Here is a 14,441-nt window from a genome sequence, read left to right on the forward strand (position 1 = left end):
TATATATATATATATATATATATAGAGAGAGAGAGAGACAGAGAGAGAGAGAGAGAGAGAGAGACAGAGAGAGAGAGAGTGGGAGAGAGGGTCTCACTCTGTCACCCCAGCTGGAGTGCAGTGGTGGGACCTCTGCTCACTGCAACGTCCACCTTCATGGCTCAAGCGATTGTCCCACCTCAGCCTCCTGAGTAGCTGGAACTACAGGTATGTGCCACTATGCCTTTCTCTTTTTTATTTTTAGTAGAGATGGAGTTTTGCCATGTTGCCCAGGCTGGCCTCCAACTCCTAGGCTCATGTGATCAGCCCACCATGGCCTCCCAAAGTGCTGGGATTACAGGAGTAAGGCACCGTGTCTGACTCACATAATTTTTTGATAGTGTTCCCCCTCTCAGCAAGACTTCCTCAGATTATTCTGTAATTCTGGTGGGCTGGGTTCTTTCTTCTGTGGCAAATTCACTCTGTCATTTCTGTGAGTAGTAAGTAGCTGTTAGCTCTCCCACACCAACTTTTTCTAGAGGGTTAACCCCTTCCTGTCATAAAGCCTTCTTCATTCAAGTCTTTTCTTTGACATGAATCCAAATATAATATGGTCCTCATAGGCTTATGAGACTGCCTTCGAAGTGAAATCTCAGGTATTCCTAATATTACTGCCAAAGGATTTTAGGTATAGAAGGATTCAGATGGCATAGAATGATGGGAGGTGGGGCAGGGTAGGGCTTGATGGTAGAGTGGGAAGTAGAGTGGGATGGGAAGATGTTTAGTTGGAATGCCAGCCTCATCACACATGTAACTAACTTTATTTCTCTGAGATGCAACATCTTCAACTGCAAAATGAAGTTTATTTAATCCTATCCTATCTTATATCATATTATAAGGATCAGAGATAATGTATGTGAAATGCCTTCCAAGCAAATAGGAAAAACTAGAGATTTTTAGACCACCGGGGAGCCTGTGGTTAGAATTCAGTGTTTGTAAACTGTCACAGAAAACAAATTTACATTTGTACTTTCACTAATACCAACTAAAATTTAGCATTTCCTTTAATTATAAATATAGACAATATAAGTAATAAACACGATCTTCATAGTACCAATGAATGACTTTGTTACTAACAGAAATATTGCAGGCATTTTCATATTACATTAGATACTGCAGGTATATTGAAATATTTACTATCATCACTTCTAAAATTATGTTATGGATTTGCTGCCATATTTTGATATTTAATGAAAAATAAGAACATATATTACTCTTAATAATTTTCTAAAATATTTGGAAAAATATATTTGAATTGATTGATTATTGTATTTTATTCATTTGAAGACATTTACAATTATTTTTCTGAGAAAGGGTTCATGGGCATCTCAAGATTGACAAAGGGCTCCATGGCATAAAAAGGGTTGAAATCTTGAGTTCTAATTGCCTTTTCATAGTCTATGAAGTGGCACTTAGAAATCTTAGTTGCTAGCAGTTGATTGTTACAGACCCTGGCACCTGCCTGGGAGTGTAAATGGAAGAGATGTAGGGAGATTTCACAGTACTAGGGGAGCTCTGAATGTTTGATGTTAGAAATTTAAGATGAAGTTGGAGTTGTTTACTTCACACCTGTTCATATTTTATCAGTGCCAAGAATCAGACAAACTTGCCAATTGTCAAACAGGTTTATCCCATATCAAGGTGTTGCATCCTCAATGGCATTCAGCTGCTAACTCCATGAGTTCATGATTCAATAACACGAATCCTCTTTTTTTTTGTCCTTACCCTGTGTGCCATGATTTTGAGTGGGGCCACAGATCATTATATCAGCTAACATTTGTCTCATCTCCCATTCAAAAAAATATAAACTACCCTAAATTAGGAAAATTCATAGTGAATTGAGGCTCTCATTTTTCTAACAACTTGCAGCTTATTGTAGTGAATAGACACATGGCCTCCAATATAGACAGTTTTGAGTATAACACTCTGTGCCACCATTTACTGGATGAGTGCCAAAGGAAGTTGCCTAATCCTCTGGGTATCTGTTTATCCAGTTGTAAAATAGGAATATCAATATCCCTTCCACAGGGTAGGCTGCATGTGGAATAGACACTCAATACTGGTACTATCTCAAGTACAAAGTACAACCAATGGCTTACTTTAAAACCCAATTATTCCATCTCTAGGTAGTTCAATGTTTTTCCTATTCAAGTGTGTTTTATTTTCCATAATTATTTCCTTCTGATTTCCTTATGGGTAACGACTGTATTAGGTTTTTCTTCAAACAGTATTATGGAAAGCTAATGCATGTTAATAAGGTTTGTATTTACATTCTAGATCACTGAGTACTAGTTTTGTGACTTTGAACTCTCACTTTCTTTAAACCTGTTTCTTTATAGTTTCAATCATACCTAAGTCACATGGTTGTTGTAAGGGTTAAGTCACATGTATGAGGGTACCTAACACAGAGTAATTTTTAAAGGATTTTTTTGTTTGTTTGTTTGTTTCAGAGCAACGTTTATCAGGGGCCACTTATATATGTGGGAGAGGGAGAAATAGAGGGCAGATAATGACTGGTAATCTCAAGTGATCTGATTGTTACTGCTGGTTGACATGGTTGGGAGTGCTAGCTGTTTTCTAATAAAACTATGAAGGGAGAAAAATTCCTCCAAACCATTGGGTTGAAGTGTGTCTGAAGTATAGCAGTGGCAATTATTCATCTAGATTCTGTGTTCCTATTAAACATACCATGACAAAGCTGGACTCCATTCTTAGGATGACAAATGCAACCAAGTCCAAATCAGCTCTGCCAAATCTAAACAGGAGATGAGAATGATACTCAGAAGATTTACAGTACAAGTTTCACATGATCGCATTTGAGGTGTGTGATAGCCCTTGTGGGGTTTTATTATACGCATGTTATAGAAAGATAACTGATGCACAGAGAGGCTAAGTTATTAACCCAAGGTTACAAAACTGGTGAAACTAAACTGAAATTGTATCTGCAGACACAAAAACCAATGTTCTTTCCATACTTTGTAGCAGTGGCTGAGCAGGAAGAATATGTCATGACCTCCTAGCTTGCTATGAGAACTTTCTTATATTTATTTCAGAGATTTTGTCTTTTGTTTTTTCTCTGTTCATTCTCTTATTACTTTTCTTACTGTTTGGGTTCAGTGGTTTACATGAGATCTTCAATGAAATAGTCTTCACATAGGAAAATAACTGATCTAATGTCTTGTCTATTTCTGTGGGATCATCACTATTAACAAAAAAGGCCTATTTTGCTATTAATTTTTAATATTTTATACAGTCAGAAATAGGATTCAGCTTGGGAACACTTTACGACAGAATCCTCCCAGTGGGAACAAACCCAAAGGCCTTTGCCCTAGTTTGCACCTGATTAACTACTCTGGTAATGAGCACAGAGTACAATAAAGTTTAAGTACCTCCTCAGGTGCTTTGCAAAAATCGATTCTGGTGTAGTTAAACCCATCCACGCAGGGAGGGGTAAATTGAACCACGTGAAAGTAGCATCTTTTTTATATAAAGTTCATCTGCCCCTGCTGTTTATTGCCCACCTGAAGTCATAAGCTTGTGCTTGTGACACCCCAAGTGTTTGCTGTATAAATTATGATTAATATGGAAAATAAGGAGTACAAGCTCCTTCCCCCAACACAGGTGTTACTATCAACTGAGGAGGGGCTTTGCAAAAGGAGGAGAGATAAGGCTGGGACTCAAATATTTTTTTAATGACATATTTCTACAGAATAGACTCTGTACTTTAGGTTAAATGAAAAACTTAAGACACTCCTGCTGTAAATCATTGGTAATTCCCTGGTGCCCCAGAAGAGTCTCATGAAGAGGCAATCTGGCAATCAGCAACATCGTCTGACAATTTGCTAGGAGGAAACCTCATCTATTTAGTTTTATTTTTTTAATCGCTTTCTCCACATGATGGTAATTTTAATAGACAGTGTGATTCAAAAGGTTTGCCTTGAGTCGCTAATTATTCCAATCCAGACTATTCTCTCCAAGGTCCAATTACAGCAATGCCCCAGAGAGTTAATGCCCATTTAAGCTTGTGGAGCAGTCAGTGCATCAACTCTGTTTTATCTTCAGTTTGTCAAGGCATGATTATTTCACTGGATATTTTATCTGATGAGGCCATTACCTCTATTTGCTGGTCCAATTTATCCTGTAATAGTCATTCATTCATTCACTAATTCATTCATTCATTCAAAAATATTAGTCAAATTCCTGCTGCATGTGAGGCATTGTGCTGGTCAATGTAGATGGAAATAAACATTCCTTAATCCGTAGAATTTGATTTCTAGTAGCAGGGATGTTAAATGTAATCAATTATTACAGGTGATTGAAAGAAAGCTAACAGTGGGACACAAGAAGGAGACAAACTGGTGAGGGAGTTCATTTCCAGAGGGCAAGGAAGAGTCAAAAAGGTGTCTTAGAGAAGGTCAATGAACTTCTAAACCTGAACATTGAAGATAATAGTCTGTTCATGACTTAAATGGGCCAGAAGAGCAGATGTGCATATGAGAGCTTTTTCCTGGAATCAGAAGGGTGAAGGTGAGAATTCATTTAATTTATTAGAAAAATGGGGCAGCTACATGGCTATAAATAATAATAGCTAATATTTATCAAGGACATATTGTATTCCAGAGACTATTCTAAGCACTTTATGTGAATGAATACATTTAAAATTCACATGCTCCTTCTGAGAGAGATAGAGTTATTATTCCTATTTTTATAATACACTGAAGGTTAGGACTTGCCCAAGATCAAACAGCTAGTAAGAAACAGTACTAACATTCAAGTTAAGTTGTCTGATTTCATGGCAATATTCTTAATCATCATTCTGTGTGCTGAGGAAGAAGTTTACAAGCCATTCCAAGAACTTTGACAGGATCTTCGTTATGGGTTTAATCAGAAAGATACCACTATGCAATTTTAATTTTAGGAAAAAACACAAATCAAAACACCAAGACTTCAGCATAGCACACAAAAAATAGTGAAGAAAAAGTTATTTCAGTAATCCAAACAAGAGTGATGAGGTCTGAAATTGTAATGGTGGTAGTAACAATAGAGCAGAGCAGGTTTCATTGGTGTTAAAGGGGCTGGTTGAGGGTAGCTTTTATTGAATGAGGGTAAAGAAAAATGGAGGCTGACTTGTGAGTTGCTGGCATGGATCACTATATATAAATAAATTCAGTATTTAATTTTCAATTGCAATGATTCTAGTCATTATAATATTTTCAGAATTGATGAGGCAATAGTCAACACCTCACCTTACATTGCAACATAGAAATCTCAGTTTTTACCTGTGGTTTAAGATTTAACTACTCTGCACATCTGGAGAAATCTGTTCTCTCTGCATTATGTTTCTTTCAACATGCTGTGTGGAACAGACTTTTTTTTTTCCCCCAGTAATATATACAGAAAATAATTCTCTCTCATCAATCCCACAAAACCCGCTCATCGTGCTTTCAGCTCTACAATGACCTTTTCTTATTGCCTGAGTAATGCCTGCCTAGCCCATTTTATAACAAATACAGATTGCTTTCCTTCTCCTTCTGTCCTGTGATCGGCTGATTAATAGCAACACAAGTGGCTGCTCCTTGAGATTAATTAATCACCTGCCATAATTGTTCAGTAGTTAAATAACTATTAATCTGGATGCTAGTCAGAGTGGAGGTTGACCGGGTTAGGAAAGAGGAGAGTTCTCACATGAAATTAGGGCTAAACTTTTGCTAAGATGCTGCTTCTGAAAGTGAAATTGTGCTGTGTTTGGGGAAGTACCTTTTAAGGACTTCGGACATATGGAAGATGAAAGGACAGCAGGTCATTGCAGTCGCATGCTTATTTGACTATTAGAGTGTGTCCATTGGAATAGTGTTATAATTAGCATAATGTAAATAAGACGTGGTTAATCTGAGAATTCTGGGTCTAAGGTTGTATCTGTAAAGGGAGGCAGCCCACAGGACACAGGAAGTATCAAAGGAAGGAGCTTCATTGAATGCATGGAGATTATGGAAAAAAATAACAAAAATATCCTGATCTTCTCTCCATACAAAAGGGAAATAGGGAAATATGAGGTGGGCGGATACATTTTCACATTACTTTTTGTTTTTCTTGTTCACCAATAACAATGGAGAACATTTAGCAACAATCCTTCAATCAGCTCAACACACAAATGATATTTACTTTTGGGTTTCAAAGAGACTGCTGCTGCTGCTCGTCCCTGGGGGTATTGTTTGGAAAGACATGCTACAGAAACCACCTCAGATGCAGACCTGAGGGAGAGAGATCAACACCTTCCTTTCCATGATAAAGGAGGTGAAGGATTTATTTTTCTTAATCAGGATTTGGGAGTAATGGGGCTGAGAGTAGATCTTCAACTCTTTTTGTAGTAGTTAATTTTAAGTTCTGGGGTACATGTGCAGGATGTGCAGGTTTCTTAAATAGGTAAATGTGTGCCATGGTGGCTTGCTGCCCATATCAACCCCTCACCTAGGTATTAAGCCCAGCATGCATTCTGTATTTTTACCTACGCTCTCCGTCCCCCCACCCTACCCCCCAACAGACCCCAGTGTGTGTTGTTATCTTTGCTGTGTCCATGTGTTCTCATTGTTCAGCTCCCACTTATAAGTGAGAACATGAGGTGTTTGGTTTTCTGTTCCTGTTAGTTTGCTGAGGATAATGGCTTCCAGCTCCATCCATGTCCCTGCAAATGACATGATCTCATTCCTTTTTATGACTGCATAGTATTCTGTGGTATATACGTACCACATTTTCTTTATCCAGTCTATCATTGATGGGCATTTGGGTTGATTCCATGTCATTGCTATTGTGAGTAGTGCTTCAGTGAACATACATGTTAATGGATCTTTCTAGTAGAATTATTCATATTCCTTTGGGTATATACCCAGTAATGGGATTGCTGGGTCAAATGGTATTTCCGGTTCTAGATCTTTGAGGAATGGTCACACCATCTTCCACAATGGTTGAGGTAATTTACATTCCCACCAACAGTGTAAAAACATTTTATTTCTCTGCAAACTTGCCAGCATACATTGTTTCTTGACTTTTTAATAATCACCATTCTGACTGACCTGAGATGGTATTCCTGGTTTTGATTTGCATTTCTCTAATGATCAGTGATGTTGAGCTTTTTTCGTATGTTTGTTAGCCGCATGAATGTTTTCTTTTGCTGTCTGCTCTGCAAATATATTTTACGGGACAAAATAAGAGACTTTGAAGAAATTATTCCTTGACATTTATTCTAGGGGAGAACCTTCCGCATACCCTCTGCACTGATCAATTTTCCAGGTTATACTCATCTATTGAGTAGTCATAGGGCATATTTGATACTATCAGAATGTTCTTTCTACCCAATCAAGTTTCTATGAAGCATTTACCCACTGCACCAAGGTTTGTCCCCATGATCCTCAAATATACTGGCCTCTCATTTTCTTCCTCTATTTTCCCTTCTTTGTCTTCATTGTAACAATAATATGAACAATCCATTAAGACTAGATTAACCACTTTGTCTGTCGTAAGTTCATTTAAACCTCAAAGCACCAAGGTTTAAAGAAGGTCATTCGAGAAATGGACTGAAGGAAAGGGAGGTAGAACGGCATATTAAGGACAATATACAATGGAAGGTGAGAGCATGGGTTCTCGAAATAAGGCTACCTGAGTTAAAGTTCTGACTCTGTGTCTTTCTAGTCTAATTGCTTTGGTAGTTACTAAACCTCCAGTTGCCTCTACTACTTCATTCATAAAGTGGGGATAAAGTATCTGTTTCATAGGGCTGTCCTATTCAGCTTATAAAAGATTTAACACTGTTACTAAGCTAGGGACCAGAATAGTTTAAGCATAGAACTTTGTCACATATCACTAGAAACCACACTCTAGTTTGAGAGCAATCAGTAACATTTATCCTTTGCATTGCATACAAAGGCCCTGCATCATCTAGCTCTTACATGGTTTGGCTCTGTGACCTCACCCTAATCTCATCTCAAATTGTAATCTCCATGTGTCCAGGGAAGAACCTGGTGGGAGGTGACTGGATCATGGGGGTGGTTTGCCCCAGGCTGTTTTTGTGATAGTGAATGAGTTCTAATGAGATTTGATGCTTTAAACGTGTTTGGCAGTTTCTCCTGTTCTCTCTCTCTCTTGCCTGCCACCATGTAAGACATGCCTTGCTTCCCCTTCACCTTCTGCTATAATTGTAAGTTTCCTGAGGCCTCCCCAGCCATGTGAAACTGTGAGTCAATTAAAACTCCTTTCTTTGTAAATTATCCAGTCTCAGATATTTCTTTATAGCTGTGTGAAAACAGACTAACACAAGCTTTCACCCCCAAACCATTCTATACCCTAGCCCTATTGAGTTAATATATAGGATTCTCAAATTTATTTTACATTGAATTCTGTCTCCCCGAAACTCATATGTTGAAATCCTAATGCTCAGTACCTCAGAAAGTGACTTGTTAGTAGATAGGGTCTATACAGATGTAATTGAGTAAAAATGAATTCATTAGGGACACAGGGAGAACATCATATGAGGATGAAGGTAGAGATGATGGTGGTGCTTGAACAAGCCAAGAAATGCCCCAAAGATTGACAGCAAACCAACAGAAGCCTGGGGAGAGATATGGAACAGATTCTTCCTAGCAGCCCTCCAAAAGAACCAGCCCTGAGAACACTTTGATCTCAGACTTGTAGCCTCCAGAACTGTCAGAAAATAAATCACTGTTGTTCTAAGTTACCTAGTTTGTGGTACTTTGTGATGGCAGCCCTAGAGCACTAATACAATATTGTATTATATTTTTTCTACTTATTCGTACCTCTTTCTCAAATACAATTCTTTTTTTTCTATCTGCAGAAAAAATGTGGGTTTATTTTCTTCCAAATCTATCTCAGGTAGGACTGTTTAGCTTTCTTACATACCATATATAGCAAAGTCAAGACTGAGGTGAGAGGATGCAGGAAACTTAGAAAATATTGCAAGTATGTATGTAGCTCTTCCTCTTTTAATATATTAACATTTATTATTCGAGAGCATTGGCTTATTATAAGGCCATGGGTTCTTGCTGCTTTTATGTTTAGTTTCTTCCCCTCTCTGCTTTATTTTACCCTGATCCCGGTTTTTTATGCTACACAAAGTTTGGTCATTTATAGATTCCCAAAGGCCAGCTGCTACGTACAAAAAAAGGTAAGCTAAGTCTGCCACTATGTGGCTATTTGTATATCTAAGAGCCAGCCAGGATTGAAATCCATTTGAATTATGACTGATGTCTAGTCATCATATTAAGCTTGTTAGGGAACTACAGATATAAGCAGTACATCTTTCAGCAATGCCTCAGTTATACTAAACCAAGCATTTACGAGACTTGACCTATAAATTACCTGTTCAAGAACACCAGAATTTAACAAAAGAATGTATTATGATTAATGGTCTGGTGCCAGTGGAATTAATGATTTTCTACTAGAAAATACTACACTCATGAGTCTTGGTCATGAATGTATGAGTGATTCCATTAAACCATTTACCTCTAATAGACTGCTCTTTTATACACAAGTCTATATATTTCTAGTATGTGAGTTGAACCTTAATACAGAAAACCTTCTAAATGCCCCAATATGCTTTAATAGATACCTAATAGGGAAGACTGACATTTTTCCATGTACCCAGTTGCTGTCAGGATAAAACCAAAATTCTTTCTAGGTTTTGGAAACTTGTTCATTTGAATGAGTATACGCTTCTGTTTCACCCTCCTCTTTCTCCATAATTGTTGCCCTCTTGCCTTGGAATACATCCCCTTTCTTTATTTGCTAGGGCTCCTCAGTTCATAAGTTATCTCTTCCAGGAAACTGGTGCTGATTACACTGTTAGTCAATATGCTGTTTCTCTTTTGTTCTGATCATCACTCTGTGCTAAATACCCAACATAGTAACTTACACAGGGTGACCTTTTTGTATATGGGTGAATGAGTATATGAGTTAGTTAATGCATGAGTGAATAAAAGAGTAAATTACTGGGAAGATGAATATAAAATTGTGAACAGATAATTCCCTAAAATAAATATCTGTGTTTGTGTTTATTGTATTAAGCTATGGTGGTATTAATAGGCCATCAGAACATAGCCCTGTACCATGGGTACAAGAAGTTTTGTCTAAGCTGTAGGGAAAACTTGTGCTGAGAGCCAAATCTTTGAGCAAGTAGTGGTCTTCATGACTATGAAGAACAGGAGAGCCTGAGTAGAATAAAACTTGAATCTCTCTCTCTGCCTCCATTTTTCTCTCTCTCTCTTTCTCTTCCCCTTTTGTGGTCAAGACTGTGAAAGAATAAAAATCACTCATCAGAAGTATTGGGGGTGTAGTCCATGCTGGTTAGTGCCAACATATCACTAGTCCTGGGAAATAATCTCATGCTAGGAAGTGAGGGATCTGAAAGGAAATCTGTCCTTTCCCCCTGGAGTTCATGTACAATATGAACATGGCCATGTACATGTTCATGGGCATTGGAAGCAATCTGAGATATAATAGGAAATATAATTAGATACTTGCATGATCAACTATTATTGTCTATTCACTTGTGTTTATTTCTATTTTTATTCCTAAGTTGTTTTGTTTGTTTGTTTGTTTGTTTTTGAGACAGAGTCTCACTCTGTCACCCAGGCTGGAGTGCAGTGGTGTGACCTCGGCTCACTGGAACTTCTGCCTCCCAGGTTCAAGTGATTCTCCTCTCTCAGCCTCCCGAGTAGCTTGGATTACAGGCATATACCACCATGCCTGGCTCATTTTTGTATTTTCTTTTTGTTGGTAGACACAGAGTTTCGACATGTTGGCCAGGCTGGTCTTGAACCCCTGACATCAGGCGATCCGCTCGCTTTGGCCTCCCAAAGTGCTAAGATGACAGGTATGAGCCACTATGCCCGATCTATTTTAGTAATGTTTTGCAAAGTACAGACTATCTCAGCTATGCAGGGGGATCTAAAATGAAACTCTTGTCAATAGAACTCCAAGATGCAAAGGCTTAGCTCCTGTGATAAATGAGAAGATGCCGAGACTTGGATAAATCTCCTGAGAACAGAAACAGATATCTCTGGTTTAGCTGACCTTCCTCAGTGGAGCTCACTACTTTCAGAGTCATGTATCTGGGTTTCACATCTTAAGAGAAGTTGTATCTACTGACAAATACCTCCAGGGTTATCACTGACATAGTACCTGGAATAACGTAGGCACTCATCAATATATGTGAGTCGTAACTGTGGTTGTGAAAATCCGGAGAATTTTCCTAATTATCCAGACATTAACAAAAATGCCTAAACACTACTACTTTAAACAATTGAAACGGACACCCGCCTTAAGATGTTAAAGACAAAACAAAAAAATGCAAATCAGAAAACCAGTGTTAAAGAGCTTGACCCCAATATCTTTCATTTTACTACAGTTAATAACAATATTTCTAAGCCTCCATTTAATTAAATAGGGGAAGTAAAATTTATTATTCCTATATTAAAGTTTACTGTAAGAATTAAATGAGATAAATTAGCACCTTAAGCTGACAATAAATCTAATTATTCTTGGAGCAGAGATGTCTAACCGACCAAAGATTCATGATACTTTTCTATAGCATGGCTATATTGTAGGATTTAACTGCCCAAATAAGAGCTGACACCCCTTCCCTCAAGGTGGGATCAAATGAATATTACGATTTCTTTTCAGCAGGATATCAGTGTAAGTGATACGTGTTACATCTAGGCTTAGCTGTTTAAGAAACACACATGATTTCCTCTCAATCTCATCTCTTTCTCTCTGTCAGCCTAAAGTCAGTATCATTGTCAACTTCCAAAGGTATTATCTTCAAAGGTGGACAGTAGAGCTGCCATCTCTCTTGGTCACTGAATGATTACATGAAGCAGAGCCTATTGCTTTGTTAAAAATTTCAACTACATAAGAAAAAAAAGTTTATTGTGTTAAGCCTTTGGATTTAGAAATTATCATATCAGTTTTCATTACTCTTAATAGCCTAACTATAATTTGAGGAAGGATGCTGCCTCAACAGCAGCCTAAGATATATGTTATTGGCTTAGCAGCTAGATAGTAGACATCAAGGAAGCAGATAAAGCATTTTGGAAAGCTTTAGAGTTCTGTTTTACTCTAGCAAAATATTTGGTGAAATAACATGCCTACTGGCTCTATGGCTCTAGGGTAAATAGATTAAGCCAGAATGTTAGAGGCTACTACTGGCTTCTCGTAGTATTTTAAAAAAGAAATAAACTCAAACAAAGTTTGGAATATTTTCAAGTTGAGATAAAGGAAAATCAAGAAAGTCTGAAGATCAAGGGCCTTGGAAAAGTTTGCTGCTTCTGAACCCTCAAATAGCAACATTCTTGAAAGACTGACAAAGACCCACTACATTCAAAGTGTCTCAGTTTGTTGCAAAAGCTATGTTAAGTGTGGTACATTCCACTTTCATCCATTGTTTCAGATTACTTCAAGATAGGTACTATTAAGTTTAAAGAGAAAGATATGGGGATGAAAAAGTCAAGAAATACAGCAGATTTGAGAAACGTATTTAGGAAACTTTTTTTTTTTGTTTTGTTTTGTTTTGTTTTGAGAGGAGTCTCGCTCTGTTCACCAGGCTGGAGTGCAGTGGCGTGATCTTGGCTCACTGCAAGCTCTACCTCCTGGGTTTGCGCCATTCTCCTGCCTCTCAGCCTCCTGAGTAGCTGGGACTACAGGTGCCCACCACTAGGCCCAGCTAATTTTTTTGTATTTTCAGTAGAGACAGGGTTTCACTGTGTTAGCCAGGATGATCTCGATCTCCTGACCTCGTGATCCGCCTGCCTCGGCCTCCCAAAGTGCTGGGATTATAGGCGTGACCCACCGCACCCAACCTAGGAAACAATTTTTAATGATTACTGGCTTCACAAAGTTGACTGTAAGCACATAGTTGAAAGTGTTAAATTTTGGAAGGAATTGTATTGCTAAGGAAACCACAGTTTAGATTTAAAATGTCTCTGACATTCAATTCCTAAAATAACCCCTAAACCTCTAAATTTGCATGGGCATAGAATAGGCTGAGAAAATTTCAGACATGCCATGGAAGATAATGGAAGAGGAAGGCACGTGGAGACAGTGAATCAGAGAACAACTAGTAACAATGTGTTTCCCAGAGAACAGTATGGCTATCTTATCAAGAAATGTTCCCTACCACAGAACAGGGCTTCCTTATAGTCCAGTTCTAAAGGATCCTGTTAATCTACAGACTAATGGATTTTTATGTGCCTTGAACTTGTTATGTGTCTATTCCTCTTTTATTTTACAAATGGGAGTTTTCAATTTAGTTATCCTGTCCCTGTTTTCTGCATTGTACATTGGATAATGAATACACAGGCAATTTGTCTTTACATTTATAGTTTCGAAATGACAAAAGTTATATCTGACTTAATGATAGGACTGTGATTACCCAGAGGTTCAGTCTTTCTGATGAGTCTCAAATCTCATTAGATATTTCCTCCTTTTAGGGTGCAGGGGACTAACATGACAATTAATATGTTCTATGCTTGGGAAGAAGGGTGCATTGGGCAGTTGATGGCCAGAGAGGCAGACCTTAGTAAAAGTACCAAGCTATCTACCAAAGATCTGGGTCCCCTGCCACAGAGTACAGATTTTTTTGAGAAGCAGTTGTCCAGTTTAGAATTGTATCTTTCAGAAGATCCTTGCAACACAGAGCCATGAACTACTTTTCACTAAGAAACTAAAAGCAGAAGTGATGTGTGTCAATTCTGGTCCAAGGTGATTAAGAAGTATGTGTGTGCCTTCTGTTCTTCTCTTATCTTGAAATGTCACATGGTAAAGAGGGCAGATGTTGAAGTTATAGAGGTTTGATGAATAAGAATTAATTCACTAATTCTATAGTCTAGAAGAGGAGGAAGAACAAGACAACAAAAATTACAATAGAGCACGAGGTTTGGAACAAAATACTGTGTAATATGACAGAAATTTTCACAAGAGCCTATGGTATCAAAGAAAAACCCTGCACCCCATCAGAAGTACTTGGAACTGTCATGATTGATGTATCTCTATAAAAAAAAATTATCTTGTTACTTTGTTTCTCTTCAGTAATTGTTGATTTTTAAAAATATATTTTGGTCAGCTTTGTCAGGCTGTCTGGAAATGCCAGCTCAAAGACTAGGAGAAACGGAAAGCAGTAAATATTTCAGAAGAGACACATAAAGATTGAGGCAGCTAAGTTTGATAGTGGTGCTAGTAGAAACAGCTATAACAGTATAAACAGCTACATCATGAAAAAATATTTAGTGAAGGATATTAACAGCTTAGATATTAAAGGTAAGGCCTTATTTTTACTGAGATGTAAAAAAAGTGGGATGGAGAGATGTCTATAAGTGTTCTACAAAAAAAAAAAAAAA

This window comes from Rhinopithecus bieti, unplaced genomic scaffold (assembly GCF_001698545.2).
Source record: "Rhinopithecus bieti isolate Rb0 unplaced genomic scaffold, ASM169854v2 scaffold_13342, whole genome shotgun sequence".
Lineage (NCBI taxonomy): Eukaryota > Metazoa > Chordata > Mammalia > Primates > Cercopithecidae > Rhinopithecus > Rhinopithecus bieti.